This window comes from Leptonychotes weddellii, chromosome 6 (assembly GCF_054177405.1).
Source record: "Leptonychotes weddellii isolate Sample4059 chromosome 6, ASM5417740v2, whole genome shotgun sequence".
NCBI classification, from domain to species: Eukaryota; Metazoa; Chordata; class Mammalia; order Carnivora; family Phocidae; genus Leptonychotes; species Leptonychotes weddellii.
The window spans coordinates 89,399,713-89,407,949 of NC_138374.1; the positions used below are offsets into that span (position 1 = coordinate 89,399,713).

Genomic DNA, 8,237 nt, shown 5'->3' on the forward strand with positions numbered 1-8,237 from the left:
AGCTGGTGGAGCGTGGAGGGCGGGAGTGGTGGGTGTTCAGAGGAGGTGGAGGAAGCTCTGAGAAGTCACTCAGAGTGGCGTTCCGGGTACAAGCTCCGGGTTGGGGTTGAGGGAGGCGTTTAGAAGGTGATGCTCTGTGCGCAGCCCATGCCCCTGGGCTAAAGAAGCCGAGTAAAAAACAAGGAGGATGGTTCGCAGCTCCAGATAGTCTGGGGCCTTTTCGGAAGATGTGTGACCCCTTGTTTATCGATGCAGTTAGACTAGCAGGGAGATACTGAGGGTTGCTAATCCCGTCTCCTCATTCTAGACGCTCGGAATCTCTGATCCAGAAAGGAGATTTACTTGAGGTTGCACAGCTGTTTTGGACAGATTTAGGACGAGGGCTCGGTGTTCTTTCCCCTGTATCCTTTACTTCTTAACCTAAAATAACTAGGTCTAGACACCGGAGCCTTCCAGTTTCAGGTGGGAAATCACCCTTGTATAGCCACTCCTGTGTTCTTTCACCATATGATACTGAAGTCGCTGGGTGTAGTAATCCAGAACACCAATTCCAGATTTGCTTTTACTTTCTCTTGTTTCACTTATCCATTCCTCCCACACACGCCTCAGCAGGACTGTTTGACTAATCCCTCCCCGCCTTATCATTTGTATTAGGCATCTTTCTCATTTAATACCTATAGGTCCCTTGTTGATAGTGTTTTAGTGCATTTTTAAGTCAAAACATTGTAACAAATTAAAAGATGCCTTACTAGGACAATGACTCTCAATTCAATTACCTGAAGTTGAATCACCTGTAAAGCTTTAAAAATGCTGATGCCGAGGCGCTACTTTGAGATTCTGATTCAATTCGCCGGCGATGCCGAGAAACAGTGAACCATGGGTTCTCAAATGAAGCTTCTGAAAGCCTGGTGTTAGACCTAAGTTCACTACTATCTGTGAATCTACTACTCAGACCCAGGCTGACTTGGACCTAGAAGGGAAGCTTTTTATAGTTTGTTTCTCTGCCTAGGCATGATGGTGAGACTACTCCAGACCTGAAAGTTATTTTTTCTTCCACAATTGATTTTATATCTGTAAATCTGCTTGTTATGGGATGCTTCCCTGCTTTGGTGCTTTAGTCAATTCAAGCCTGAGGCAATTACAGGATTAGCCCTTCTTACACCACAATTTACGATATGATTACCGAGTTGTAGGGGCACCTCACTGTGTAGCTTCTATGAATACTTCTTTTTTTTAAAGATTTATTTATTTATTTGAGAGCGCGTGCCCCCGAGTGGGGGAGGATCAGAGGGAGAGGGACAGAATCTCAAACAGACTCCACGCTCTGCTGGGACCCCAGCGAGGGCGGGGCTCAATCGCAGGACGCTGAGATCAAGACCTAAGTGGAATCAAGAGCCCGACACTTAACAAACTGAGCCACCCAGGAGTCCCTTTTTGGTTTTGTTTTAACCGTAATTCTTTAGTTCTGACAACCATCTTGGTATGATTGCTTAGGGGAAGGGTAATGCTAGTCCCACCCCTTAATCACCTGAACAAAGTCCTTTGACTACCCCCAACATTTCTGAAAGCTCAGAAAATGTCATTTTACAGTTACTATGAATTAGATATACCAATAAACTGAAAGAATATAAATAGCATGGGATATAGGGTCAGAACAGGGTTCCAGTCTCACCAACTTGAATTATTTGGTTATTTTTACCCTATTTTCTCTGTCTTGAGTTTCAAGTATTCAGATGTTGGTCCTCTATCATTTCTCTTTCAACATCAGACCTTCTGCCTTAACTGGGCCTGGTGTCCTCTGAGCCAGAGATCTTTTGTTTTACCCTCTTCTAATACTAAATCTCTGGGCTTCTACTGGATTGGAGAAGGGATTCTGAGCATTTGATTCTTAAACAAATTGTCTATTATTCCTCCTGTCTTTAGTTCACATCAGTCTCAGAGTTACCTAGCACTTTCAATTCCTGAGCCTTATGCAGGGTTTAGCTATGCAAATCAGGTTGCTTCATGGCCTGCTTAGGATTCTTGTTTCTTAAGTCTGCTAAGGTAATTGTCAATTATAAGCATGTGAACAACTGTTCAACATCAAAGTGTAAATCAAAATAAATACCATTTTTCATCTATCAGTGACCAGGAAGGAAGGAGTTAAGCAGCAGATCTGCAATCCATTCTCTCCCATTATAGAGGAATACTCCTAGAAAGCAAGCAAGCTTTGATTCTTAGAAATATGGTAATAACAGACTTCCTGGTAAACAAACTAGTATCCCCTAGTAGGAGAGTTCATATCTATAGAATTCCTTTAGCAGGATAGCCCTGGACTGAGACTGTTTATGGTAAACAGCAGAAATCTGTGGATTTGAGGTGCATGACTGGAAAATATCATGTAAGTTAGGTAACTTAGCATATAATGGAGATATGTTTCATAACTGAGTTGGTTCCTTCTGTGTAAGTGAGGAGACTGCATACCTTATTTAGAAACCACATCAATTATCTTGGGTGGAGGTGCATCCAAAGGAAGAAAGGACCTGAGGAGCAGCACCAAGAGTCCTGGACCTCTTCCTATTTTGTCTGTGCCCCTTGGTTACTGGTGTCTTTGAAATTAGTGAACCTTGAAATTAGGTAAGATCTCTGATTTCTGAGTTGTGAGTCTAATTTGAAACTTTGATCCTTTAGTTAGCTCAGTGGCAAAGATTAAAAAGTTTGACAATACAGTGTTGGAGATATGTACATGTGGTATTACGGGTAGGAGGCTAAGGAGGTGGGAAGAACAAGCTTTCTTAAACACTGTTGGTGGAAGTATAAATTGGTACAAATTTTTTTAAAGTTCAGGGTGACAATACATGTCAAAAATTTATACGAAGTTCCTTTTGACCTAATAATTCCACTTCTAAAATTTATCCCTTAGATAAACTTACACAAATTGTATAAAGGCATTTTCTAAGAATATTCTTTAAAAGATTTTTGGAACAAGACTAAAAAAAAAAAAAGAAAGAAACTTTAACTGTCCCACAATAGGAAATAAGTTTGGTATATCCAGGGCGCCTGGGTGGCTCAGTTGGTTGGGCGACTGCCTTCGGCTCAGGTCATGATCCTGGAGTCCCTGGATTGAGTCCCGCATCGGGCTCCCTGCTCGGCAGGGAGTCTGCTTTGTCCTCTGACCCTATCCCCTCTCATGTGCTCTCTGTCTCTCTCATTCTCTCTGTCTCAAATAAATAAATAAAATCTTAAAAAAAAAAAAAAAAGTTTGGTATATCCAATTCAGTAGAACAGTATACAGCCATTAAGATGAAGTAGCTCTACCTGCACTGACTTGGAATATCTCTGTATGTTATTGTAAGGTGAGAAAAGCAAGGTGCAGAACAATATGAGACTCTGCTTCCACGTGAGCATCACAAACAAACAAAAAAAACAAAAACACCCAGAAGAGCTGGGAATCTAGAATGGAAGATGATGTTATGGACTGAATTGTGTCCTCCCCACCCCCTCCCAATCCATATGTTGAAGCCCTAATCCAGAGTGTGACTGTATGTAGGTAATTAAGTTTAGATGTGGTTGGTCATAAGGGTGAGGCCCTAATCTGATAGGGCTGGTGTCCATATGTATGGGCACAGAGATGAGGCCATGTGAGGACACTTTGAGAAAGTGGCCTTCTACAAGCCAGGAAGAGAGGTTTCACGAGAAACCAACTCTGATGGCACCTTGATCTGGGACTGCTAGCCCCTAGAACTGTGAGAAAATTTCTGTTGTTTAAACCATCTGGTCTGTGGCATTTTGTTATAACAACCCTAGCATACTAGTAGAGAAAAGAAACCTTTCCTAATTGTGTGGTTATTTTGTGCCATTAGAATATTTTACCATGTGTATCACTTTTTTAATTAAAAAAAAAATACACTAGAGATTCTCTTTCCCATTGAAATTGGGACTAGTTGTTGGCTGGTTAATTTAAAAAGTTGGTTAAAGTGGTAAAGATCATTTAAAAAGGCAGATATACTTAACCTTTTTATTTTGACTCAAATGTATCATTATACATTTACTCACTAATCTTTGAAATAGGGCCAAGACCTTTTATCTGAAAATGAATCTGTTGGTTGGAGGACCCCAGTGTCTTTATTATGAATTGCACTGTTTAAATTATTTACAATTTTCGGGGCGCCTGGGTGGCTCAGTCGTTAAGCGTCTCCCTTCGGCTCAGGTCATGATCCCAGAGTCCTGGGATAGAGCCCCGCATCCGGCTCCCTGCTCGGGCGGGAAGCCTGCTTCTCCCTCTCCCACTCCCCCTGCTTGTGTTCCCTCTCTCGCTGTGTCTCTCTCTGTCAAATAAATAAATAAAATCTTAAAAAATAAATAAATTGTTTACAATTTTCAGTTTCTTTTTTTTTCAAAATACAGCAAGAATTTTTAAAAGACACCTTTGAAAAAGTTTGAATGCCAAGTCAGTCTAGATTTTGTACAATTTTTTCCCCAAAGTTTTATGCATTTTTCTTACCAACATCTAATTCTATAGTAACTTCTGTTCACCTTCAATTTAGTTTTCATAAAAAACAACTTTCTATTTGTACTTCATTAGTTTGAATATTTAAACTCCAGAGGTATAATAAGAGGTGTAAATATTTATATTACAAATACAAATTGATTCTAGGGGTGCCTGGCTGGATCAGCTAGAAGAGTATGCAATTTCTGATCTCGGGGTTATAAGTTCGAGCCCCACACTGGGCAGAGAGTTTATTTAAAAAAAAATACAAATTGACTCTTGATAAGCATATAGCTCAACTGTTTTGGTGAGGAAGTACATAGGTGCATCATTTAGCTAACCTATTAGCCTCTTGTGCTCAGAGAGTCTCGTATTGTGTAAATATAGCTAGCTTATTTTACTTTTAATTTTGAAAGAATCTCAAACTTAAGAATATGCACAAGAAGTCTTGCAAATCCTTCATCCAGATTCACTGGTTAACATTTTTTTCTAATGCTAGTCTCAACTCCTAATTGAATTTCATGACTCACAGCATAAATGATACTGAAATAGTTCAGACCAGTCTCTCTTTCTTCAAATAGATGAAGAAACAGGGCCAGAGAGTTTACATGACTTAACTCAAGGGGGTTGTTAACATTTCACTTCATTTGTTTTATTCTCTCAAAATATATAACTTCCCCACCCAATTATTTGAGTTGGTTACAGATATCATGTCTCTTTACCCCTCAATACTTCAATGGGTATTTCCTAAGAACAGAACATTTCTTTTCATAACAACAATTCAATTAAAAAAATTTAACATTGACACAATATTATTTTCTAATAAAGCATCCATATTCTAAATTTGTCGGTGGTTCCAATTATGTCCTATGTGGCATCAGTGAGTGATTCTACACAGAGAGAATGAAGAGTAAATAGTAACAGAGCAAGCGGGCTAAGTGGAGTCTGGTTTTTAAAGACAGATTCTACTGTAGTTTTTGTTAAAAATTTGCAATAAAATGGGAATGTCCTCTGTGCTTCTCTCATGGAAGTTTAGATGTGACATTATAAGATGGACTCATAGAGATGCTTTTTTTCTTCTCCTAACTCTTATTTGATATGACCTGTTATAAGAATTTTATCTTTGAGAAATTGCCTCCTATAAAGATGACAAGAACAGAGAAACCTGTGCAGGAATATGCTCTAATTGTGTTAAAAAATTTATGACTTCTCTGAAAGTTAAAAATGGCTACCATTTAGGGATGCCTGGGTGGCTCAGTCAAGTGTCTGCCTTCAGCTCAGGTCATGATACCAGGGTCCTGAGATCGAGCCCCGCATCGGGCTCCTTGCTCAGCAGGGAGCTGGCTTCTCCCTCTGCCTGCCTCTCCCCCTGCTTGTACTCTCACTCCCTCTCACTCTCCCTTCTGGCAAATAAATAACTAAAATCTTTTAAAAAATGGCTACCATTTATTAAATGCCTACTTTTATTTATTTTAAATATTTTATTTATTTGAGAGAACACATGCGTGCATGAGGGGGGAGGCTGAGGGAGAGAGAATCCCAAGCAGACTCCCTGTTGAACACAGAGCCCGACTGCGGGCTCGATCCCACAACCCTGAGATCACAACCTGAGCCGAAACCAAGAGTCAGATGCTTAACTGACTGAGCCACCCAACTGCCCCTAAATGCCTACTTTTAAAAGCACTATGCTTAATGATTAGCATATGTTATTTTATTTCTGCACAACAACCCTCTGATAACAAGTGTCATTTTCCTAATTTTATCTATGTGGAAACTAAGGTTTTGAGGTGAACTGTGTAACTTGTTGAAGGCAAGAGAATTGTGAAACTGGGCACATTAGTAAATACTGCAGAGCTATATGTTTAAGGTGAGATCAATATTTTATCGAAATGGGCTGCATGATCTTCCCTTATAATAGAAATTAGGCAGTTTATTCTTAAAGCATTGTATAGATGGAATCCGTCAGGTCTAATGTCTTGTGATCATCTCATTTGATGCAGGAGGCTTTAGTCTGTTGATGGTCAACTACAATTTTAATTTCTTGCTCAAGATGGTTAATACTAATCTTGGGTGCTATATCAAGGTAAATAAATTCACCCATCAGATAAGTGACAGGCATTCTGTAAAAGTCTGGGGATATAAAGATAGTGAACAGTGTTAGCTGTCTTTCAAGACCTCACAAACTTACATAGAAACACAAGACTAAGCAACTATTAAAACTGAATGTATTGGGGCGCCTGGGTGGCTCAGTTGGTTAAGCGACTGCCTTCGGCTCAGGTCATGATCCTGGAGTCCCGGGATCAAGTCCCGCATCGGGCTCCCTGCTCGGCAGGGGGTCTGCTTCTCCCTCTGACCCTCCTTCTCATGCTCTCTGTCTCTCGTTCTCTCTCTCTCAAATGAATAAATAAAATCTTTAAAAAAAAAAAAAAACTGAATGTATTATAGGGGCGCCTGGCTGGCTCAGTTGGTAGAATCTGTGATTCTTGATCTCAGGGTTGAGTTTGAGCCCCACGTTGGGTGTAGAGATTACTTAAAAATAAAATCTTAAAAAAAATTTGAGGGTGCCTGGGTGGCTCAGTTGGTTAAGCGACTGCCTTCAGCTCAGGTCATGATCCTGGAGTCCCAGGATCGAGTCCCGCATCGGGCTCCCCGCTCAGTGGGGAGTCTGCTTCTCCCTCTGACCCTCTCCCCTCTCATGCTCTCTCTCACTCTCTCCCTCTCAAATAAATAAATAAAATCTTAAAAAAAAAAAAAGATTCGTTAAAAAAAAATTTGAGTAAAGTTATAGATTCAAGTCAACAATGGAATATATATATATGTGTATATACACACACACACACGAATACTTTAGCAAATAGAAGAATTGCCTAAGGTGATCTAGTAATATCAAAAGTGAATTACTTTATTAGAGTTTAACAATAAATTAAAACCACAAGGGGAATCAAGCTGAGATGCTGATATACCTCAGGAAGAGAAGCCACCATTACTATTTCTAGGTATGAAGAGGCAAGGGAAGGGTCAACAGAACAAGGCAAGAGCCACAGTTGTAGGAGAGGGGCTGTCTCACAGGATGGTCATAGACAGAGGAATGATGCCATTGCTAAGACAGCTCAGACCTATTTCTCCTACCTCTCTTGCCAACTAAGTGAACCCCATGCAAAAACAAAAGCAAGGTGGTCAAGTCTGCCCTTTTGTTTATATACACTTTTCTTTGGAGAGGGTATTTTAGCATTCTCAGAGCATGGGAATCCTCAGCTTCAACTACCATCTCTATGAAGAATCCAAGGAAGAGTGTATACAAAGAAAAGGGCACTTAGGGGAATGAGGGGATTAGAGGATAAGGAGAGCAGCCAATAATAAGTGGTTAGAGTGGGGCACCTGGCTGCCTCAGTGGGTAGAGCATGTGATTCTTGATCTTGAGGTCATGAGTTCAAGCCCCACAATGGGGGTAGTGTTTACTTAATAATAAAAATTTAAAAAAGAAGTGGACAGCAGTAGACATAACAATGAAGACAGGGCAATGTAAAACAAAGAGGAATGGTTATTAACATCAAAAACTTCAGGGGTGCCTGGCTGGCTCTGTCAGAACAGCATATGACTCTTGATCTTGGGGTTGTGAGTTTGAGCCCCATGTTGCATAGAGAGATTACTAAAAAAAAAAAACAAACAAACAAAACTTTAAAAAATTTTTTAAAAAACTTCAGAGGCCCCACATCTGGCTGCCTGCTCAGCAGGAAGCCTGCTTCTCCCTCTCCCACTCCCCCTGCTT

General features: G+C 40.3%; 1 protein-coding gene across 1 annotated transcript in view; it reads right to left on the reverse strand.

The window, feature by feature from the left end:
- Positions 1-8,237, reverse strand: part of VAMP4 (vesicle associated membrane protein 4) — a 50,914-nt gene that overhangs the window by 28,581 nt on the left and 14,096 nt on the right. The window lies entirely within an intron of this gene.